We start from the raw sequence: 24,215 nt of genomic DNA, 5'->3' as shown, positions 1-24,215 counted from the left end.
TTTCTCTGGTGGGTAGGACAGGGTCTGAATAGTTTCTGGAGGCATTTGCTTTGTGTGTACACCCCCTTTCCTTCCCATCTGCTTCCCTCTTTCTCTCTCTCTTCCTTTTTCACTTTTCTGCAAGAGAACCTCTGAATTAGTTTCCCAGCTTTGCAAGCAAGGTGATCACACACAATATCTCATCTGCCTAAACCCAAGAATGAAGGAGAGTCCACACTGCATAGAACACACACTATGGAGGGACAAGCATGATGGTCAATGGCCCCTGTCCCCTCAGATAGATGAATTAAAATCATGGCAGAGGGGTGGTTATGGTTCTGAACTGTTCATATCTGTATATGTAAGTTGTACTGTGAAAATGAAACTCTCTTGTTCAACTAATAGATGTCAATACAAGAAAAACATGGGATCAGAAAACAAATCACTATTTGTTTGCAGCTTATGCCTGTTATTCTATGTACTCAGCAAGCTAAGATCAGAAAAGCAAAGCCTGTCTAGGCAAAATAGAACATACAAATATCTCAACATAGAAAATAATCCAGAAGTGGATCTGTGTCTGAAGTGGTCAAGTGCTATCTTGGACAGTAAAGCTCACTGCCAGTGTCCAGGCTCTGAGGTCAAACCCAAGATGGGGGCACACAGGCACACACCTACACTCTCGACATATACACACTCTGAAACATACACATGGAAATAGATTCACCAACACAGACACACACAAAAGCTCCATTAGCACTCAAATAAGTCAGAGTAAGAGACTGAAAACTTGCATCACCAAAAGTGAGAAGATTTGATTTCAGTAATTTCAGATTTAATACTCATTGAAACTTCAATTGCTTGAAAACCCAGGCTCTGTCTTATTTTTTACACTGAGCTTGAAGGCAAGCTTCAACATAAACAACTCTACACACATGACAGACATTTAATGACTACTTATTACTCACAATTTTCAAATGTCATTTCAAATAAAATGTTGGATGTGACTGTACAATAAGAAACCCCAGGAGTGGTGGCACATGCCAATATTCCCAGAAAACAGAAGGCCTATGAAGTCAAACCAAGCCTGGACTATGGGCTACTGGTAACACATTATCTAAAAAAATTCAAGATTATGCTTGCCAATGCCAAGCCAAGAGAAAGAGCCACACTGCTGTATGATGGTACTCAAGTGACATGGAGAGACAAGCCACAGAGACAGAAAGTAAATCAGTGGCCACCATCTGCTGAGAAAGGGACTGCTCAATGCCTTACCTTGTTAATCATGCCACTCACAACACTGGCTGTGTACAATCTTCTGAATACACTAAATGGCACTAAAGCCAACCCTACCCAAAACTGAAAACCCTATCTGAAAAATGATAAGGTGAAGAAAAGCTGGAGGAATGTTTAAATCATCCCTATCCCGGTAAATGGGTTACATTTCAAATTTTAAAACGTCATGAAAATTAAAGTGCGAGCTACAGACGGGCTGGCAACGTGGCGAAGACATATTTCATACTGAAAGACCTGTCTTCAAAAGAAAGACAGTGCAAAAATTAATAACAACAACAACTGCAGCAGTTATCATCTATAAGCCAGAGCAGCTGCACATGCAAGTACAACAGGGAAATTACATGAAAGTCTATAGGGGACCAACATTCTTTTTTTTGTTTGCCAGTCCTGGGGCTTGAACTCCGGGCCTGAGCACTGTTCTTTAGCTTTGTCCTCAAGGTTAGCTCTCTGTCACTTGAGCCACAACACCATTTCTGGCTTTTTTCTATGCATCTGGTACCAAGGAATTGAACCCAGGTCTTCATGCATGCTAGGCAAGCACTCTATCACTAGGCCAAACTCCTGGCCCCTGGACCAACATTCTTAACAATACCAAAATCCAGTGATGTTCCAGTCATTTTTATAAAACAGCCTATTGTGTTCACATAGCACACATACCTTCTCCTATATGCTTTAAATTATCTGTAGTTTACATATCACAAAACAGCATGTACATTATATTAAATGCATGTTATACATTATTTTGTAAGGGATGGATTATGACAAGGATAAAGAGTTGTATAGGTCAGCACAGTTGCAAGCATCTTTTCTGAATTATTTTGAATTACATTCTTTGGACCCAGAAATACAGAAGCCACTGAGACAAAAACCACAATCCAATGAAATTAAAAGTGCCATTTATAATTAGACAGGGTAATTCAGTCTACCCTAAGTCAGGCCTGGTATATAAATTAATAAACCACTAGCAAGCTTGAATGAGGCCCTGGGTTCTAGATGGAATATAAGAAAAAGACAAGGCAAAAGGAAGGCCAGAGCAAAAGCAAAGGTAGAGACAGGGCAGTGCCAAAGGCCAAGGCAAGGAAAAGGCAAGGCAAAGACAAGGACCAAAGAAAAGAAAAGAAAATAGTCAAAGGAAAAGAAGGAAATACAATTAAAGAAAAATAAATAAGAATAAAAACTTAGGCTTGCATTAAGTATCTTTGGTATTATGTCATCTTTCCAGTGATCTATTTTCATTGTATACTATAAACGTATTGGAGACAGGACAGACTGGTCCCTTGTCACAACAGTTTAAAATTTTCTGGTCTAACACAAGATCCACTGTGCAGCCATGTTCTAATACATAATGATCCGTGGAAATACAATTGAACTATAGGGGGCTCTTTATCTGTCTGAGCATTATTTCTGGATGTGCCTAGTCAGATGGCTCAGAATGAGATTTCCTGTGAAAACAGTGCACTCAGTAAAGAAGATGGCCCTTCCCAATGTGAGTTAATCTTATCTAGCGCCTACATAAAATGACGAAAAATGGCTGAGGAAAGCAGAAAATACTCTTTTTACTTGGCCTGCCTACAGGACATCTATCTATTTCTAGCCTCACAATGAGACATGAGTATTTAAGTGAAACAAAAATCAATCATCTGAAACCACATTGAGGCAATCTTCTTATCAAAAAACATCACTCCAATCCCTCCCCTAAAGAAGACAGCACAAATCTAATTTGCAACATCATTCAAAATTACACATCTCTAATATCTCCCATCACCCTACCTTCTGGGGAACTCAGTGATACTCCTGGTGGTACTTTTCCATAGCAGGTCTGCTCAAAGGTTGCTCTGCCTGCCACTGTTAGGAAAAACAGATTCCATTAGAATAAATATGAGACATAATGGTAACTTTCATCTGGTATATACATCCATTAACTTGCCAGTTTCTTAACAAATTGTCTTGTACTGAATCAAGTATTAGACATAATTTATTTGACAATGTGTCACGTTCTTGTGCAAAACATTTATACTCTCAAGGCACATATTATGATCTCTCCACTTGGTCCTAATCATCACAGCCCCCTCATCTCTCTTTAGTAACCGTTTGTGATTTGGAAGTTTTCATTAGAAGCACATCCCAGTCTAAAGTAGATTAGACTGCCCTTGCTTGTGATATGCAAAACGCATGCAAAACAGAGAACTCAGCTCTGTGAACAGGTTATCAAAATAAAGCCTGGTGGATGCACTAAGTTACTGGTAATCCTCCATACCAGTAAGCATAGCCTCTCCTAACCCTCTGCGGGGGCTGGGATAATAAGACACGTCTGGATTTGAGGGTCAGAGGGAGATTATACAATGAGGAAGCCCATGGGTACAGAAGGATCCTACCTTAACCCCACACTGCCCCAAAAGTTAACAGGTAAGACTCATGACTGTGTGTCAGGAACTCACCTGTATACTGAGGGGCAAAGGTGGGGGAAGTGTCTGGGATCACTCATGTTCTTCACAACTCTGTAGGCTCATGGTGAGGATAACATTCTTTTACTTTCCTTTATCATTGTTTAAAAACTCTAAAGATAGCTAAGTACACTAGCTCAGTCCTGTAATCTCTGCTACTTGGCAGGCAGCGATGAGGAGCATCACAGTTCAGGGCCAGCCAGAGAAAAACGTTAGTGAGACTTCATTTTTCACAGTAAAAGCTGAGACGGGAGCTCCATGCTACTTAAAAACTGGGGTCTGGAGAGTGGAGCGCAGCGAAGCGGAGGCGGCCTCGTGAAGCTTCCAGAGGCAGCCGCGGAGGGCGGGCCGCGGGCTCGCGCACAGCTGCGTGGGGCATACGCGAGGCGTGCAGGGCGCTGCGTGTGTCGGCTCTCGGGGTCTCCGCTCGCGGGGGTCGAGCTCTGGGCGGCCTTTCCCGTCGGATCTGGCAGGCGGCTGCAGTTTCAGCCTTCGGCCGGACCCGTCCGGACCATGGCTTCGGCTTTGGAGAAGCTGCAGAAAGACATAGAAGAAGTAAAAGCATTACTGGAAAAGTCCACTAGGAAAAGAATACGTGATGCCCTTACATCTGAAAAATCTAAGATTGAGATAGAAATAAAGAACAAAGATGCAGCGGAAATCACAGAAGAAACCGCAGGTTGACAATGAAAAGCCAGCTGCTGTTGTTGCTCCCATCACAACTGGATATGCAGTGAAAATCAGCAATTATGGATGGGATCAGTCAGGTAAGTTTGTGAAAATCTACATTACTTTAACTGGAGTTCATCAGGTTCCCACTGAGAATGCACAGGGGCATTTCACAGACAGGTCCTTTGATCTTTTGGTAAAGAATCTAAATGGGACGAGTTACTCCATGATACTGAACAATCTCTTGAAGCCCAGCTCTGTAGAAGGCAGTTCAAGAAAAGTCAAGATGGATACAGTTCTTATGTAGAAAGAAAGCAGAAAATGTACGATGGGATTACTTGACTCAAGTGGAAAAGGAGTGCAAAGAGAAAGAAAAGCCTTCATATGACACTGAAGCGGATCCTAGTGAGGGATTAATGAATGTTCTAAAGAAAATTTATGAAGATGGAGACGATGATATGAAGTGCACCATTAATAAAGCCTGGGCGGAATCAAGAGAGAAGCAAGCCAAAGGAGACCCAGAATTTTGAGACTGTTAAATCCTCTTGGAACTGTATGTGGAATTACTGATGTTTCCAATAATGGAATGTTGGGCAGATATTTACACAGCCTTCTAAGTTAAAGGCAGTGAATTCTCCATTTCCTACTGGAGGATTTATTTAAATAAAACATGCTTATTAAACACTTCCTCCAAAGATGCTTTCATTAGCATCCTGGTTATTTTTTTAAGAAGGGTTGGTTATGTGACAGTCTCATTGAAATAAATTTTGCCTAAGGAAAAAAAAACTGGGGTCTGTTATGCTAGTTATAAAATGGAAGACATAGGCCAGGCCAGCCTTCACACAAACACAAGATCCTAACTCAAAACAAACTGAAGCAGCAAGTTAGAACTATGACAGAAATGCTTGATTCAGAACCTGCCTGCCAACACAGTGCACTAGTTCAAACCACAGCAACAAAGAAACCACACAAAAAAGCAAAGCCACCATAAAAGAAAAACAGAACCTTAAAAGATTTTAAAGATTCTGTACATATTCTGACTAGCTTCTAGATGGAGGGAGCTTTGCCCCAGCATTGATTCACTCATTAATCCTCAACTGAGAGGGGACAGTAGACCACACCTGAAATCCTTCCCATTCAGAAAGTGGAGATCAGGAGGACAGTAGTTTGAGGCCAGTTAAAAATTCCCAAGACCTAACCTCAACCAATAAAGACTGGTGTGGTCTTATTCAAAGACAGCCTTTCCACAATTTTTCTTCCACACCCAGAGGGAGACCTGACTATGAGGCCTCCAGCCCGACACCACCAGTATCCATTATTGGGGAGATGGAGCAGGCATCTCTGGTGACTGAAGTCATATCTCTTCAATAAGGGCCTGAGCTATTCCTGACCACCACTGGGGAGGGCTGCCGGGAGGGTGTGACACAGCAAAGCAAAGTAGAGAACCAAGATGTATTTGTCTGGTTCAAGACATCAGCAAGCTACAAATATGGGCAAATTACAAATAGCCCTCAGATCACTGAGCCCAGGTAAAAAATGGATACCTGTGGCTGGGAGTTTAGCCTAGTGGTAGAGTGCTTGCCTAGCTTGCACGAAGACCTGGGTTTGATTCCTTGGTACCACATATATAGAAAAAAAGGCAGAAATCGTGCTGTGGCTCCTGTGGTAGAGCTCTAGCCTTGAGAAAGCCTAAGGACAGTTCCCAAGCCCTGAGTTCAAGTCCCAGGACTGGAAAAAAGTGGCTATCTGAGGTGGCTGCAGAGTCTCCAGTACAGTCTGGTACATATGCTAGTCTATTACTAAACTACTCAGAGTTAAGTAGCCTCCAAATCAGACAGTAAGTCAGGAAGCTCTGCTCTTAGTTCAGAAGTAATGAATGAAGAAACCCACTCAAAAAAGCAAGCAAGAAAAAAAAACAAAGAAAACCAAATTGTGATAGTCTACGATTCCAACATGCCTGTGTTCCTATCAACCACAGAAAGAGATTTTACTCCCTTAGAGGTCTGGCACAATTTGGAATGCTTGCCTGTGAAAACGTTGTGCGTGTGTGTGTGTGTGTGTGTGTGTGTGTGTGTGTGTGCGCACAAACATATTACTTCTGTACCTTTGGCCCACATTCTGGGGCTACACCTGCCAATCTCTATATCTTCCACCTGAAGACCTAGCTCTTAGTGTCTGGTGACAAGAATCTGTCTAATATGACATTCAAGATCCTGCAGGGTGAGATAGCAATACTGTCTACCCCAGCACTTCGCCAGGTCTCACATAGGCTGGCATGCTGTTGGAGGCATTCTCCATGGATGACACCTCCTGTAGCAGTTACAGATTGAACATGTAGACTTTCATTGTTCCATTCAGTCTGCAAGAACTGAGAACTCATGGGGACTGTCTTCTGGCTGCGCCTACAACTCTCACACACTCTGGGTCCCCCAATGAACCCCCGTTGCCCACAATTTCCTATGAATATAGGCCCCAATTCTCCATTGAACCATGAGAGTAAAGAAGGCAGAGTATACACCTCTGCTTTCTATTCTATGACCCCTGGTACTCAGCCTTAACATGACTCATATGTTGAAGCAAGTACAAACAACTGGGGACCCAAAGGCTCCACACAAGATTATTTGTAAAGCCTGATTCTACTTAAGAAGTGCTCTGGAAATAACGGGGATTCTGCAACTGGTTCACACAACACTTTCTGACCTGGATGCAAGGCAAGATGCATCACAAGCTTTTTATTGCTTTTATCTCAACAGCCAAACATGGCTCTGACAGCACCAAACAGACCCATAACATGAAGAGAAAGCTGCAGAGCCAAAGTCACTCAAGTAACCAGATTGAGCCTCTTCTAGTCTATTGGGGTCTCAGCTGAGCAGCCAAAAAGGGCCATTTGATGTCAGCTCCATGCCACCTCAACCAGTGTCTCCTGTGCCTTCAGGTCCCCAGACGCCATCTCTTTTCACCAGCAGCTGCCAGAGTATAAAGTCCTGGACACCAGCACCTGGACTGCAGCAGATGATCTCAGCAAGAAGCCACACCTGTCCTGTTCCCTGCCACTGGTCAACATCTCCCACAAGATGGGGGTAGGGTATGGCAGCCGATCCATGTCCACTTGTCAGAAGTGGGGATTGCAGGGCCAATATGATTAAAAGGGGTGAGCCAGGGGTGGGGTGCTCAGACCCTGCTCTGCAGTGCTAAGATGTCTCCTGAAGGCCTTATTCATCTATCAGCAAGGGAAAGTAGAAACATGTTTCAGGAAAATCCCCAGCCAAAGGCCTATGTTTACTGAGAAACTGGAATGCTGAAGGAATGGTGAGGCACACACCTAGAGGAAAATGTAGAGGCTGAGGGCAAGCAGGGAACCATCCCCATCTCACATATGACGAGTCCTCCTGCTGCATATGAGAAATTCCCTGAAAGATGCTTGACTGCACCCTTCCCACAATGTTGGCATAGAGCTTGTGTGCAGGCAGGCTAGGTCCCTTGTTTCATACTTCTCACAACCAGGGAGTCCCTCCAGACACACACGGACAGAGTACAAGCAGAGAGGACAGCTGTCAGTTTTGGCTGTGGATAGGATACTGCAAAAGATCCAGCCCAATGGGCAGTGACTCTGGGAAAGGAACCCAGGTGAGCAGACTATGCCTGAGAACCAGAAGGCCTTCAATGAGGCAGTGGAAAAGAGTCTCTGGAAGGCTGCTTCTGGGGAACCAGGTGGGGTAACAGTGACAGCCCAGAGGAGTAAGGGGAGTACCTGAGTACATCCACTTCCTCTCTGAACAACAGAAGCTTGGCTCCAAAGAGCGAGGCTGGGATTTCAGCATCTTCAGCTCCACCTCTAACTACCACAAAACACCAACTGATAGGAAACACCAACTGCTGGGAAACAGACTGTGCAGTGAGCAGAGACTTGGCTGAGAAGACTTGCTGAGAGCCAGAAGTCCAGGCCCAGGGCCTATCCCCCACAAAGTCTACAACAACTGTAGGCATTCTAGCTTGTGTACAAACAGCCCTTTCTCTTCCTGTATGCCATCTGCATGTCAGCCATGGAAGCCCATGATCACCTGGGAATGCTAAAATTTACTTTCAGTTCACTTCCAGACCCCGCACACAGCTTTGACAGCACTTGCCTTCTGCCTGGTCCAGCAAGTCAAACAACCATCAACATCCATCTGGATGAGCCAGGAAGTGGAATAGCAAATGACCACAGCTACCTACTAGGTATTTTTGTCCACTTGATGGAATTTCCAGCCACTCAAACCTGATACTACCATCCTTCATATCTCAAGTACAGGGTACAGAGACTCTGTGCTTTCCGCTTGGACTTCTCTCAGTTCCTCTGGAAGGTAAGAAATCATTCCTGTCTGGTGAGCCCTGGAAAACTTCAGAGTTACCACTGTGACCACATACAGAATTAGGACACCTACACACAAGCTGGGAGAGGAGGGTTTTCCATGTTGCTGATAGTGCTGGGACTGCATTCTGTCCCAAGGTGATGATCCCACAAAACCTTACTTGGGTCAGGAACTGCTAGGAAAAGCCAAGATCTATAAAAGCCAAGTCCAGAGATATATTCAAACTATCCAGAGGAAAAATAAAACAGAAATAAGACATATCAGATACAAATCTTGTTAGTCAAATAGACCCATTGCCCCTAATGCTCCATTCTCAGGACCTTGCACGCACCTTTCCCAGACAGTTCATCATTAGGCCCATTTGGTGCAGGCAGTAAAGAGAGCATTGGGCAGTTACAACCATATAAGGTAACAAGATTCCTGAAAGTGACCTTCAGTCTGGGCACCCGGGGACCCCTTACCAACATTTCCAAGGAGACTAGTGGCCCCTTTCTTTAGAAAGTCATTGCAGCTCAACAGCTGGTGCAACAACAGCTGGATTTAGGGTACATAACCCCTTTCAACTCTCCATGGAATTCTCCAATTTTTGTTGTAAAGAAAAAAATCAGGTAAATGGAGGCTTTAACAAGATTTAAGAAAAGTAAATGCAACTATGGAACTCATGGGGGCATTACAGCCTGTTGCCTTCCCCATGGTAACCCCAAAGGATACTTACAAAATTATTATAGATTTAAAAGATTGCTTTTATACTATACCCCTGGCACCTCAAGACTGTAAGCGTTTTGCTTTCAGTATTCCTTTTATTAATTTCAAAGAACCCATGAAACGGTATCATTGGCTTGTGCTCCCACAAGGCATGGCAAATAGCTCAACTTTATGTCAAAGTTTTGTAGCCAGAGCTATTTCTTCTACCCGCACAAAATACTCTTCTGCTTATATTGTTCATTATATGGATGATATTTTGTCAGCTCATTCTAACCCTACTATTGTGCGACAAGATTTTGGGCAATTAAAACAAAAATCTGAGCCTTTTTGGCCTCATAATAGCAGCAGAAAAGGTTCAGGAACACCCCCCTTTTACATATTTTGGCCACACATTGGGCCCTCACTATTTTCAACTCAGAAAATACGCTTAAAAACCTCTCACTTGAGTAATTCTGCATGGTTTTCAACAATTTGGGGGGGGGGATATAAACTGGCTGTGACCTTATTTGAAACTATCCACTGCAGAGTTAAAAACCCTCTTTGATCTCCTGAAGGGAGATACAGATCCTATGTCCTTGTGCCATTTGAATCCTGAAGCCAGGAAGGCTATTCTAATTGTAGAAGATGCACTTTCTCAGCAGCACATGAACTATTGTGATTATTCATTTCTCTGGGGAGCCTATATTTTATCGACTTCTCATTCTCCAATTGCTGTGTTATGGCAGAATGGTCCACTCTTGTGGCTCTCTTTGCCATCAACACCCAGCAAAGTGTTGGCTCCTTATTATGAATTGGTGGCCACTCTAGTGCACATGTACCGAGTGGACTCCTAGAAATATTTAGGCCAGGAACCTCATTTTATTTGTGTTCCATGTAATTTACAACAAGATTGGTTACTTGCCCATTGTGATTCTTGGGCCATTGCTTGGGCCAACTATATAGGAAAAAATTTGCATCACTACCCATCTAATAAACTTTTCTGATTTGCTGCATCCCATACATTTCTTTTTCCTTTCATAGTACGGGCCTTGCCTTTGCCTTCTGCCACCTTAGTTTTTACAGATGGCTCCTCCAATGGAATGGCTGCTTTAACCATTAATGGAAAAACCCAGTCTTGGGCTACAGGTTTTTCCTCCGCCTAAGAGGTGGAATTACAGGCTGTTTTACAGGCACTTGTCCTATTACAAAGGGAGCCCTTTAACTTATACTCAGCCAATATGTAATGCGTGCTTTTCAAGTCATAGAAACTGTTCCTTTTATTGGAACTACTAACTACAACATTCAGACCCAATTCTACCAAGTACAGACTTTGCTTAGTTCCCATAATCACCCTTGTTTTTTTTTTGTTTTGTTCGAGCTCACACTAACCTTCCTGCCCCCCTAAGTGAGGGCAATGCAGTTACTGACTCTGCCATTGGAATATATTTAACTCAGATTCAACTTGCAAAGCAGACATATGCCATCCATCACCAAAATACTCCAGCGTTGTGCGATCAGTTTAAATTATCTCCAGAAGCAACATGACAGAGAGTTAAAACTTGCTCCAACTGTGTGCCTTTCTCACCAGCTCCTCATATAGGTGTGAATCCATGGGGTCTGCTATCTAATCACATTTGGCAGATGTATGTCACACATTCGGCCAGTTAAAATATGTTCATGTTACAGTAGACACCTATTCTGATCTTATCTTGGCCACCCCTCTTGCAGGGGAAGCTACTAAATATTGTATTTCCCACTGCCTTCGTTGCTTTGCTGTTATGGGGATTCCTTCACAAATTAAGGCAGATAACAGCCCTAGTTATCCAGGCCACACATTTCTCTCCTTTTTGCCATTCTTACAACATCACTCATATCACAGGCATTCCTTATAACCAAGAGGGTCAGGGTATTATGGAGCAAGCTAACAGATTATTAAAACATCAGATTGCTAAAACTAAGACGGGGGAGTTGTATCCTGCTACCCCTCCAAATATACTTAATCATGCTTTGTTTTAAATTTTTAAAATTTGGACTCAAATAATTTATCTGCAGCACAATGATTCTGGGGGAAAAAGGAGCAACGTGCTTTTCCTCTAGTAAAATGAAAGGATCCCCTAACCAGTGCTTGACACAAACCCGATACAGTTCTAACATGAAGTCGAGGGCATGTATCTGATTTTTCACAGAAGGAAATGACGCCCACTGGCTACCTGAATGCTGCGTTGGATTGTGGAGAGTAGCAATGGTCATACAAGCAGCAACTCACTGGGCCTATATCCCCGACTCGCCACTGGTGCATCCTGCAACGTGGGAGGGACCTAAGTTATTCGTACATGTCAACCTATCAGCATATAGGACTGCTCCCAATCCATTTATTCAGCATAGTCAAATGGCTACTAGATTGGTCAGGAGCCAATTCTATCCAACATTTCAACCTGGATTGTGATGAATGAATGGTTGTCCTCAACATCAAGCATGGTTGCCACAGCCCTTAGTAATATGACCTGGTTCAGCTCCTCCTATCAGAAGAACATTCTCTTCCTTTTGACATTATATATAGACCTTTTAAATATCCATTGATTCTACACATGTGACATGTGACATGTGATAATTGTTCTTCTGAAAATTGTATGTATAGTGGATTAGCTACCTCTACCACCTTTTATTATGTTATCTTTGAATATGTCTGGACCCTGGTATGATCTTGGTTTTACAACAGTTAAAAGACCTAAAGCACTCTAGGAGGTTTATTGGATTAATAGTAGCAGGTATTCTAGTTTTTAGTTCCTTAGAGCCTACTGCTGTATCTGCTGTATCTGCTACTGTTGCCTTGACGCAGGAAAGACTTAAAGCATCATATGAGACAGTAATCCTCCTGGGGGAATGGGTTCACAAACTACAGACTCTTCAATGAGTCCGTTGCCATGTTAGATTTGATTTTATTTGCGTTATATACAATGGATCCATTTATTCCTGGGATTGTACTGTGGCCCACCTAAACAGAATTTTCTCCATGACGGGTAAGGCAGAGTTAGTGACCCACCCAACCTAAGACAGGGGGATTCAATTCTTTTAAAATAAAGATGGGAGAGATGTTGGGAGCCAAGTGCAGGGTCAGGCTGGTCCATGAATCTGCATCACTGAGTAAGATAACCACACAGAGAAATGAGCTGTCGTTTATGAAGCCTTGCCTATGAACGTTGAGCTATATCGTCTGAGCAAGGAGTCAGCCCAGCACGTCTGGCCAGCCAGGGGAAAATATTAGAGAGCGATCTAGGCTCTCAAGGAAGCCACAGGCGATGGCCAAGGCTGTGTCTAAGATCCCAGCAGTGCAGAGAGCATGCAGTTTGTGGTTCTTAGGGTGAAAAGACCACAAGAGGAAAAGGCACTGGTGCCTGAGCAGCTCCAGCTCTAGCCCACCATGGCCCCAGTGCACTGCAAGGATCACAATCACTCACATCTGCCCTGCTGTGCCCCCACCGACTCTTCTTGAGATTCACACTAGTGCCCAAAAGGAAGAAATGGACAAGGGGCAGTGTAGCCCAATGATGGTCAGGATAGGGTAACTTCTATTCTGTGAACAAGAATTAACACATGATCCCTCAGTGGCACATCCATGGCTATACCCAAAAGAGGTGACCATGGGATCCTGAAGGGAGATAGTCACTGTTAGGTCTGAGTGGAAGAAATGACTTCTTCCCTTGGCTCTCTCCACCTGCACTCTGGAAATACCTGCCCAGCACCTGTAACCCTGGCAACTGGCATGCCTGGGGGTAGTGAGAGGCCCCTACTGAAGTATTTCCCTATCCTCTGAGATCACATCCACTTTTGCTGTGTCTATACCCGCCCCTATATGATCTCTCACTTCCTGCCCTAAGCCCTCTTGCTTGCCCGACTTCATCTTGGCTGGCAGGAGTCTGCTCTTTCCTCATGCAATAAACCCTCTTCTCCTGAAATGCGTGGAGTTTCCTTTCCACAGACCTTACAATCACTCTCAAGGTCACTGTAGAACCACTCACTACACATAAGCACAGATGCGTTACAAGTGTCTGGAAAGACATGCACTGAAAACAGAAGGCTGCATGGACACACAGCAGTTTATGTGATACCAAGGAGTTGAACCTGAGTCTTCGTGCATGCTAGGCAAGTACTCGACCACTAGGCCAAACTCCTGGCTGGAAGTATTTTTTTTCAATCCTTCCTAAGGAAAGGTGGAGAGAATGGCTTTACTCCCCTCACATTCTCTAGCGTGCTCCTAAATCAAGGAAACAAGAGAAGAGGCTGTCATTACTTTAAGTTCATTTTTTTTCAGTGGTGCTAGAAAGTCTTCAAAAATACATCTATAATTAGATTTGAAGTCTAAAAAATCCTTCTCATGGGATAATTAGACTTCAAAAACCTCATTTTAGTTTTCAGATTTTAACAAGGACATTTATAAGTAAGCCCATTTCATTTTTAAAAGGGGGAGAAATGTAATTTTAACACAAAACATATTCAAGCTTCGCCTTAGGACATAACAAACCTAATTTGGCAAGGGTTGTTAGTAAATGGAAAGGCTGCATAGAGTCACTCTCATTTTTGATAGAAACAAAAGCAAGTCTTACTGTACTGACTGCTGCTGGATAAAGAGGGACCTCATGTAGCCTTTTCAGAGCTGTGAGGTAGAACATCCTAAACCCCAGCCCTCAGCACTGAGCAATAGGGACCTGGAGAAGAGATGGTGGGCAAAGGAAAGCTCAAATCCTCTCCAGGAGAGCTCTGGAATGTCATCCAGAATCAACACACTCAGACATACAGGGAGCAGCCTCCTCATAGATACACATGCACCTGTGGCACCCCCTACCCTCTTACCTGGGTAAGACAAGCACTATGCAGCCAGCTCCAAGAGCCCACTCCTTCTACAAGAATGCTTTACTCTCAGAGGGCTTTCCCAGATTTAAACGGTCTTAAGGAATCCTACTCTTGGTTCCTAGAGCCACAGAACTGGGCTCACATGCCCTCATTTCTCAGCTCTGCAGCCAACCTACAAGGCTGTGACATCATCCTCCTTCACAACTTTTTATTTCTCCAGGGGGAAGGGAAGTCCCAGGGCTTAAACTCTGGGCCTGATTACTCTCCCTGAGACGTTAGGATGCTCAAGGCCAGCCAGTTCTCTAAGAATGGAGCCACAACTCTACTCCCAGCTTTTATGGTAGTGAATTGGAGGTAAGAATCTCCCTGGATTTCTTTTCTGTTCAGGCTGGCTTTCCATGACAATCTTCAAATCTTAGTCTCCTGAGTAGCTAGATTTATAGATGTGAGCCACTGGAGCCTGCCTCATCCTTTACAGATCTTCATGACAGGACAATACTTCCAGGTCCCTAGAGCAGATCTTGACTTCTAGCATCAAGACTCTAGCCAGAGTAGGGGTTTCTCACAAACTTGAGCAGCTCACACTACTGGCTTGCTACTCAGTTAAAGGAGAGCAAGGCTCTTCTCTGGCTAAAATTACATCCCCAGCTCTTTGCTCAGAGTACTGTTACTCAGGTTTTGCCCCTCAAGCCACATGGATTCATCTGTTTATGAAAAATCAAGGTGGTTTCTTTCTAGTAGTGGGGATGAAATCCAGAGTTTCCCCTACACCAGGCAAGTGCTCTTCCCCAGCCCAAGGACAGTTTCATTGGACATAAGCATGTCCATTCACACACTATCATCGGTGGCCACTACGCCAGGACAACCATGCCCCTGTTTTGCCCCCAGCTGGCCTGGTGTTAGGTTAGTAGGCAAAGTCTTGCTTTCCCAGGGGAAACTCCACAGCCCCTTTCTGCCCTACTGTGACAGAAATTTTAAGGCCTCCCAGCCAACCGCAACATTACATGCATCCCATGATATCCAAGGTACCCCAATGCCTACTTACAAAATTACAAAAAGAAACCAAGCTGACTAAATGGATGAAACAAACAAGACAAAGTACATTTCAAGTCTAAGCATCAGCCACCCCTGCTGGAATACCTACAACAATGCAGCCAGACTGCAAAAAAAAAAAAACAATACAAATGTCCAAACCAGAGAAACAACAGTGATTCTCTTATCTTCAGTTTTTTTCATGTCAATAATAATATAAAATCTGATTTACAGGAAACTACTATTAAAATCAAGGTGACACAACTGGTCTAGTCTAAAAGATGACTTCTTTCTACATTTTGGAATTGCGATTCCAATAAAAGGCACAATAATCCATAGACTAGCAAGAAGGAAAAACCAGAGGTAGCAAATGGGAATACACAGAACTTTGCATCTGAATGTCTTCCACAGAGACATTTAAACAACTCCTATCAATTCAAAAGCAGACAAACAGCAGAACAATAACAACAGAAAGGTTAGCGTGACCTTCCCTCACTGTGGGAGGGCCATTTGCTATCACAGAACTGAAAAGGAGTTAATTGCCCCTCTTCTTCATCACATAATGAGACATTTCCTCTCCAAATGATGAATGGTTCTTGCTCAGCTTGAAGCTTCCTGTGCCAAGAAGCAAACCCAGATCCAGGCCAGAGTTGGGCACTTTTCAAAAGCCTGAGAGGTCCAGGCTCCCCAAGGCCTATGACAAGTTTCAGGCTGGCCTGAAGTAGGATGGCTTAGTCTGTACCCTCCCTCTCCCTAATACAAACTAAGTCACTGCAGAAGACTTTCTGTTCTTTCTCAGAGACACCTCTTCATGTGGGTGCATATCACCTCAATGAAACATGCCTGTTTTAAAGCTTCACCATCATTACATATGCATCCATGTAGTGAGAGCAGTTCTTACAATCCGGAAGATTCCCAGCCTTCCACCAAGCCCTACATCTCAAGGATCCTACTCCCTCCCAGTAGCACCACGACTCTTTGTGGGATACTCATCCCAGTCTAGCACTCTGTAATCTTAACATGTGACTCCCTATGACTACTGATGCTCAGGGGTTTTTGTGTCCTTATTTAACAATCATATATCACATTTCATAAAACAACTGTTCAAAAAAGGATTTTGTCCTTTGTTGGTTGTGCTAGGGCTCAATGCCTGGACTATGTAACACACTGAGTAGATGCTCCATCCACCACTGAGCCCCATCTTCTGCCTTTTCTAATCTGGCTTCAGCAAGTACTGAAGTCCTGAGTTCAATCCTCAATACTAGGGGAAAGAAATCCTTAGACAGATTTGGTATATGTCTTCAGCCAGAGAGGTCTGTAGATCTATGTTTCTGTCCTTTTATTAGGTCTATTTGGAAGCAAACTAAGTCTAATGCATCTTATTTTTTCCCAATTTTTTCATGCTCTGTGTGTCCTTCTTGACAGACACCAGCTTTCAGAGTTCTGGCTTCTCTCTAAAGGCCCACATGGCAATGAAGCTCTTTCGGTGTAGAGGCCACATGTTAGGTTCATCCCAGTGTCATGCCTTGTACCACCATTTGAAGTGATCATCTTTCTCTCAGAAAATTATCACAACACTTTTGACTTTTTAAAAGTCAGTGGGCCTGGGAGCATAGCCTGGTAGTAGAGTACTTGTATAGTATGTCCAATGCCCTGGGTTCAATTCCTTGGTATCACTTATACAGAAAATGCCAAAACTGGTGCCATGGCTCAAGTGGTAGCATGTTAGCCTTTTGAAACCTCAAGGACAGTCCCAGCTGGACCCTGAGAACAAACCCCAGGGCTGGCAAAAAATTTAAAAAAATTAAAAATCAATGAGAGCCAAGAGTTTACCCTAGTTGTAGAGTGCTTGCCTTGTATGCACAAAGACCAGGGTTTGATTTCTTGGTACCACATAGATTTTAAAAAATCCAGAAGTGGCACTGTAGCACAAGTGGTAGAGCTCTAGCCTTAAGAAAGCCCGAAGACTTAGGACCTAAGTTCAAGCCCCAGGATTGGCAAACAATCAATGAACACTATATTCTTCAATTACTTCTGAACTTTCCATTGTGTTCTATTCATTTACCTATCATTGTCCCAAGCACATGGCAACATTTCTTGAACTTGATCCTTTTCAAAATTACCCTGCCCATTCCTGATCCTGTATACAAGGATAGAAAATTCAGAAATTAGTTTGGTGATTCCTACCCCGAAATCCTGTTAGGACATGGTTAAACAAACTACCACCCTGGTAACACTGGACATTCACTGCATGAATGTGGTGTCTTGTGATAATGTGAGGCAGACCTGGTCTGTGTGCAGCTGCTAGTATTCTTGAGACCCCTAGTGATGATGTTTGATGCGTGTTGCTGAGCTGGCTGATGAGTGGTAGCACATGGATTAGGGGGCTCGTCCCCAGAAAGCCAAAGCCTGGATCAAAAGGCTGGGGCTTTTCAACTGGAAAAACAGAGTCTACGGCAGTGCTTATCACCAGTGGCCAATCACGTAGCTGCTCAGGCCTACATGATGAACCTACCATGAAAACCAAAAACCATGGGGTTCACAGCACCCAGACAGTGCTCTGAGATAAGGGAGAGCACTGACAAAGGAGGTTCCATTCACCAAAGCAGTTTATGAATATGTTCCATTTTGATCAATGTCACTCCTTCCAACATTCTTACCCACCCTGTCCAGCCCACCCAATCCCTCTTCCCTTACCGTTTTAGGTTATGTATTGGGTTTTTTTTCCATGTAACAAAAAGTTTCCATGTACAATGCATCTCCATGTGTCACTACTTCAATATCTTCATCCTCTTTCAATCCACCCTCTTCCGCTGTATTTCTCAATTCTGTGGTATATACACTGAATTCCTCCCTGCATTCTCTCTATATATTAACCAAAGTAAGCCAACTCTGAGAAACTTAAGTTGCATAGTTTCTCTCATTTTGGTAGTTAGAATGTGCCTAGAAATCTACAAATAAACACACTGGGCAGTAAGCTAGAGATTTCAAATGAACAATCTGAAGTGTAATAGCCTCTATGGAGCACAGATAGCATAATTCTTTAAAAAGACTAAGTCAAAGCCAACAAAATAAGTACCAGCAAATAGGTACTTGCAAAAGGGGAGGATGCAGCCAAGGAGAGAAGGGTATTTCATGGGTTTGATCCAATTGCAAGCTAGATGTTCTTTAAGCACTTCACCATGTACACACTATCTATATGTAAACACACTATCTATATGTAAATACAATCTATTTTTGTCCAGTGTCCCTGGTCCCTGTGACTTCATTAACCCTGCTCATTAGTGCTAATAGATTTTACTGATACCAGGGAAGTTCCTACATAATTACGTAGTCTCTAAATAGAGATAGTTTTACCTCTTTCTCTGGTCTGACATAACCTTCTTTCCCTTACCAGACTGCACAAGTTAGGATCAGTACAGCTTGTTACATCCTCAGTATCAGGGCAGCAGTGAATCTTAAATTCAATACTGTAGTCAATACCTGTAGTTCACTATGTAAGAGTCTGAAATCTAAGGACTGCAGGTTGAAACCAGCCCCTTACCAAAATCTGTGAGGCTCTTATTTCCAATTAACTGCAAAAAAGGCCAGAAGTAGAGTTCAAGTGTCACCAGCTTTGAGAAAAAAAAGGGACAGTGCCCAAGCACTGAGTTCAGGTGTAAGTACTGGAATCGATTGGATAAGCAATTAATATGCAGTTGTCCAATGGAATTTCCCTCCTTTCCATGTGCTGAGTTTTCGATCATAAAAGAGTGGCATTTTGTTAAAGCTGTGAGATATGTGCAGGTCTCTGCCTTATTCTACTAACGTAGCTAATTTTCTCCAGAACAGCACCTGCATTCCTAGATGAACCGCAATGGCTCATTTTCCTACAGGCCTGCCTCCACTCTTCCTCCAGATCCCCACAAACCCTGTGTGGTTAATACTATCTATGTGCATACTTTCTAAACTTATCACTCACAAGACAAAGCAACCTAATCCCTCTGGATTTCTCAGACATCAGAAACCCAAATTGTGAAGATGACCAGTGTCACACTTTGGGAAATGGTGTTAGGTCAGAGTGCCATTCCCAATCTAGAACTCAGAACACACAGCATCTGGGAATCTCAGGAAAGACAGAGCCTTGCCCACAGAGAAGAGCCACACTTACTTCAAGGATCCTCACAATCTTGTCATCCAGACCTCTGGAGTTAGCTCCAAGTCCCTTGTAGGAAAGCTGTGAGGCTGAAAAAGGCTTGAAAGGTGACCATAAGGATTCCTAAGGAAGCCAGGTCTGTCAGGTGCTGGTGGCTCAGGCCTGTAATCCTAACTAGCTACTCAAAAGACTAACAGCTGAGGATCTTAGCCATAGGTCAATGCCAGCCTTGGCAAGAAAATCCAATTAATAACTGAAAACCAGAAGTGGCACTTAAGTGGTAGCTCTTGAGCAAAAGAGCTTAGGGGCAATGGCCAAGCCCTGAGTTCAGGCCCCAACCAACAACAAAAAAGCCAGATCATAAAGGGAGCTGTGCCACCTAGTGGTGGCAATACCCCAGGCCCCACAATGCTGGATCAGACTACCAAAAATGAGGGCAAGACCTTAAAACACCAAATAAGTGACATTGTACTCAAAATGAATGGCAGTCATTTTGACAACTAAAGATAATATTTAAAAACTATGCAGAAAAAAAATGAGCCAGGTTCCAGTGACTCAAACATGTAAATCTCACCTTCTTAAGAGGCTGAGATATCACAATTATGGTTCAAAGCCAGCCCAGGCAAGAAAGTCTGTGAGACTCTTATCACCAATTTACCACCAAGAATGCTAAAACGAGTAATGTGGCTCAAGTGGTAGAGTGCCAGCCTTGAGTAACAAAGTATAAGGGAGATTTCCCAAGCTCTACTACTGGTACACACACATACACATACACCATATGGCAGGCTCCCAGGTCACTCATGCAACTGCTTTGAGGCAACTTTAGGAACTAGCAATCACACATGTGAACTAGCAATCACACATGCCTGGGCATGACTTGCCAACGTTCTAATGTGCCACTTCTCCTGCAAGGACACAACCCACAGCAGAATGATAAACTCTTCCCTGCTCCTACAAGCCCTTCCACCCATTGCCAGCAGCATGTTCAATCTCACTGAGCACAGGCTTACCCAGGACACCGAACTTGCACAGAAGGTTCCAACAGGTGCTCCCAAACTGCCAACCACCTACCCCCAAGAAAAGCAACAGAAGGAAAATCACATGCTTTTGCTCCAGACTCCATGGGGCTTCATTCCTAGGCCGGTATGGGAATCCTAAGCTCAAGCAGTCCTCCTGCCTCAACCTCCCAAGTAGCTGGGACTACAGAAATGCCACCTTAGAATGGAAACCTTTTTATTTCCCTGCCTGGTGCTGTGACAAGAAGCATGTAATGCACATGCCCTGCCTGTCCTCAAGCTCAAGATGATTCTGTTCAGACTCAATAGAGTAGGTTTGTTTTGAGTGTGTGAAGAATATAACATGGGAGTGGACCCCAAGTTTATTGATTCAAGCCTCACGAGACAATTAGGACAAAGTAAGGCTGAACAAAGAGCCAGGCACACAGCACTGAGGCCTCCAAGATACTAGGCTCCCCATAGTGAGCTGCAAAGCTACAGTACAACAGGTAAGCCACAGGGGAATCTTCCCTAAACACAAGCCACTCTCCAAAGAGCTTGAAGAGACCAGGGCCACCACAGGCCTCACTCCCTTGGCCTCCCAGAAAGCCCATTCAGGCCTTGAGGCCCTTCCTTAGGACAGGATGTGACTCTGCCAGTTCATCACAGCAGGATCCAGGAACAATACTGTGTTCCTCTGCTTCTCTGCCACAGAAGCAGGGCAGCAACTGAGGGAGGCGGTGTCTCATCACCTGAGGGAACCCCATCATCTGGAGAAGGTCTCAATACCTTTCTTTTTGGTGCCAATACCAAAAGTTTTGCAAGTTCATTGGAGATAGAATCTCCCAGACTTTCTGTCCTGCTCAGCTTCTAAACACACTTGTATAGATGACGTGACTTCAGTCTCCTGAGGAGCTGGGAGGACAGGCAGGTGTTACTACAACCTAGCAGATATTTTCCTCAATGAAGACAATACAGCAGAGAAACTCCAGCTCCTCCCTACTGCTCAGTCCTGGAGGAGATACAGTCAATCCTACTAAGGGCCTAGACCAGGGCAGAGGGGAGAACGTTAAGACATGATGTTGCACATGGCCTCCTAAGGACCAGCCATGCTTACAACAGGGTCCTTGGACATAGAAATAGTAGCAAAGAACACAAGAAGAAAGTGGAAGTTCCAGCTGGCTGTGGAAGCCTATGCTACTTTAGCCAGATCAACAGATCCTAGTACTTGACGCCCAGTGCTATGGGCCAGTTCTGCCATGGGGAGGTAGTAGACAGTCTCAGTCCTGGCCTCCTTTACCAGAGCAGCAGGAAAAAATAACCAGGAAGGTGGAAGTCTTAAATCCTGAGCACACACAACAAACTCCATGGGCCTGGGCCCACACTCAATGGCTCATCTGGAAGGTTGAGTGCTCCACCTCCCTGAGACCTAGAGCACTGGGGGAGATCTGGAGGAGTTAAGAGAGGAAGTGGTCATTCTGCAGATAATGCTGGAGAACATAACATGTGGCCTCCTAAAGGACAGAAGAGTGGACAGGAAAGATGGCTAAGGAGAACAGCCTTGTGCTGTGACACACACCAGCACTTAGGGGTGGGCCACTCCATCTACCTACCTGCTGTCAATCAATAACAGTCTGCTACTGGGCTCAGAGTGGGACAAGAATCCTCCATCATGACAAGATTCTTTAGTCCTAAGCTCAGTTTATTCCCACTGATTACCATTACTAAAAGGAATGAGTATTCCCCAAAGTGATTACTTTCTCAGCATACATCATCCTGTAACAAACAGTACAGGACAGACAGTAGCTCACCCCTGCTGGGGCTTCAACAAGGATGTTACAACTTGAACAAGTTGAATAATTCAGCTCTATTCCCCTCCTGCTGTCAAAACACCATGATCAAAATGGGCAGTGTGGAACAAAGCTCCTGCCCCATTCAGAGAACATAAATGAGGAGGTGAGGATTCCTGGCAGAGGGGGACTGCCAAAGGGGTGAGGTGAGGATAGCCCCCCACCTACCTTAAGTGTAAGCCCATGGTCTGGTCCAATCTCTCCCCTCTCTATAGCTTCACCAGCAGCTTCTGAAAACACAAGAACAGCTATGGACCCCTTACCACAGACAAAACAATTATTATATTAGACTGACCATGACAATGCCAAGTCCCTTGACATTGAGTGCTGACAATGGAATGCTCTAAGCAGTTTTGTTGGTCTGAGCTGCTGAAATACTGAAGCCTTCTTCAGTCTCACTCCTTCCTGGACTCACAGACTCAAGTACAAATCACAGGGAAACCATGGCACGATGGTCCTGTAGCACACTGTGCCCACAGTGAAGACCCAGCCCTGAGCCTTGAACATCCATTGCTCTTCATCCTGCATCTATCTGACAGGATGCCAAGTCCCATACAGATGGATTTAAGGCACAGACAGATTTAATGCCATAGCAAAATTTCTCACAACCCCAGGGCAGCCTAGGACCAGCCAGAGCATTAGGCCCACACTTGCCCACATGCTTCACATTGCCGCTCATACTCCAGCTACTCCTCACTGCTTCTCTGGAATGGAAGTAGGCCATGAAGACCATGTGCACTGGATCAGCCTCCCATCATTCCCGAGGTGCCCAGCACAGGCCTGAGTTCCGTGCTTCTTAAATTTATGGTGCCTTCTATGGGCCAGCAGGTACAGGGTAGGTAAAGCCAGTGCTCTTACATCACTACATGGCAAATCTGATCTGAACACTTAGTGTGCGCAGATGCTGTTACTACTCCTCACTGTGCACACAGAACAGATGTCACACAGCCAGCAAGCATTCCTGCAGGACTTCAGACAATGACTTTAGAGCCCTAACCTTTTCTAATCAATTTCTAACCAAACAATATTATGGGTAGAGAAACAGAAAGGTATTTAGTGTGGAGCCATTTTGGCCACTGGTGAACCAGCTGTCTGTGAGGCACAGAAGGGTCAAAGGCTTTGTGGTAGACCCAAGTCTTCAGCTGTCCTGATAGACTCTTCACCATCCAAATGAGGGCAGCTCAGGAACTGGCAGTGGGGTGAGGACAGCTGACAAGGGCCAACATGGTGAACAGATACTAGCAACTTTCCAATGCTGCCAGCATGGGCATCTACCCACAGAGCACCAGGCAAATGCCAGTAGAGGCTGGAAGAAGAAACACAGTAGTCTACTACATCTCTCTCACAGATGCCATGTGCCTTTCTTTCCCTGAGTCAGGTCTTTGCTAATGGGAGGGCAACTGCACACATTCAGCAGCCTCAATAAATCCAGTCTTTTACTGCTGCACTTGAGAAATTCATAATGCGTTTCACTGGGCTAAACACTGGTATCAGTTTGGTTGTGATCCTTTTAGAACCCCAGAGAGGATTCACCTTCTGCTTTCCAACAGTGTGAAGCACCTATATCCTTTGGCTCAAGGACCCTTCCCACTATCCCACAGTTAGCAGAGGCTGGAGCAGGCCTTCCTCCCCACCTCCCTGAAGCCACTGGGCCACCCAGACAACCCCGAATCATCCCTGGCCACAACCCAGCTCCCAGACAAACTCATACAGGAACACATTCCCACCAGCACAGCACCAGTCAAACTTCAGGTGAGCAGATTTTGAGTGTGACAAGATCACCAGGGTCACATGGGCAGGGCAGAAGGCAGCCCCACAGGTACAGCTCACCCACTTGACCCTTACCTCCTCACCAGAGATTCCTTCAGCTTCTCTCAGTGGTCCAGCTTCCTCTGTGAGGAGCCCATTGTTCTCCCTCATCAGGACTGGCC

The 24,215-nt window shown here is 44.4% G+C and overlaps 1 pseudogene; it reads left to right on the top strand.

The window, feature by feature from the left end:
• The first annotated feature begins 4,103 nt into the window (after nt 1–4,103).
• LOC150064992 (calcyclin-binding protein pseudogene) lies at nt 4,104–4,915 on the top strand (annotated as a pseudogene).
• The last annotated feature ends 19,300 nt before the right edge of the window (nt 4,916–24,215 follow it).

Source organism: Megascapheus bottae, chromosome 3 (genome assembly GCF_031878675.1).
Source record: "Megascapheus bottae isolate mThoBot1 chromosome 3, mThoBot2.hap1, whole genome shotgun sequence".
In the NCBI taxonomy this organism is placed as follows: domain Eukaryota; kingdom Metazoa; phylum Chordata; class Mammalia; order Rodentia; family Geomyidae; genus Megascapheus; species Megascapheus bottae.
This window is presented reverse-complemented; position numbering and strand designations above follow the sequence as displayed.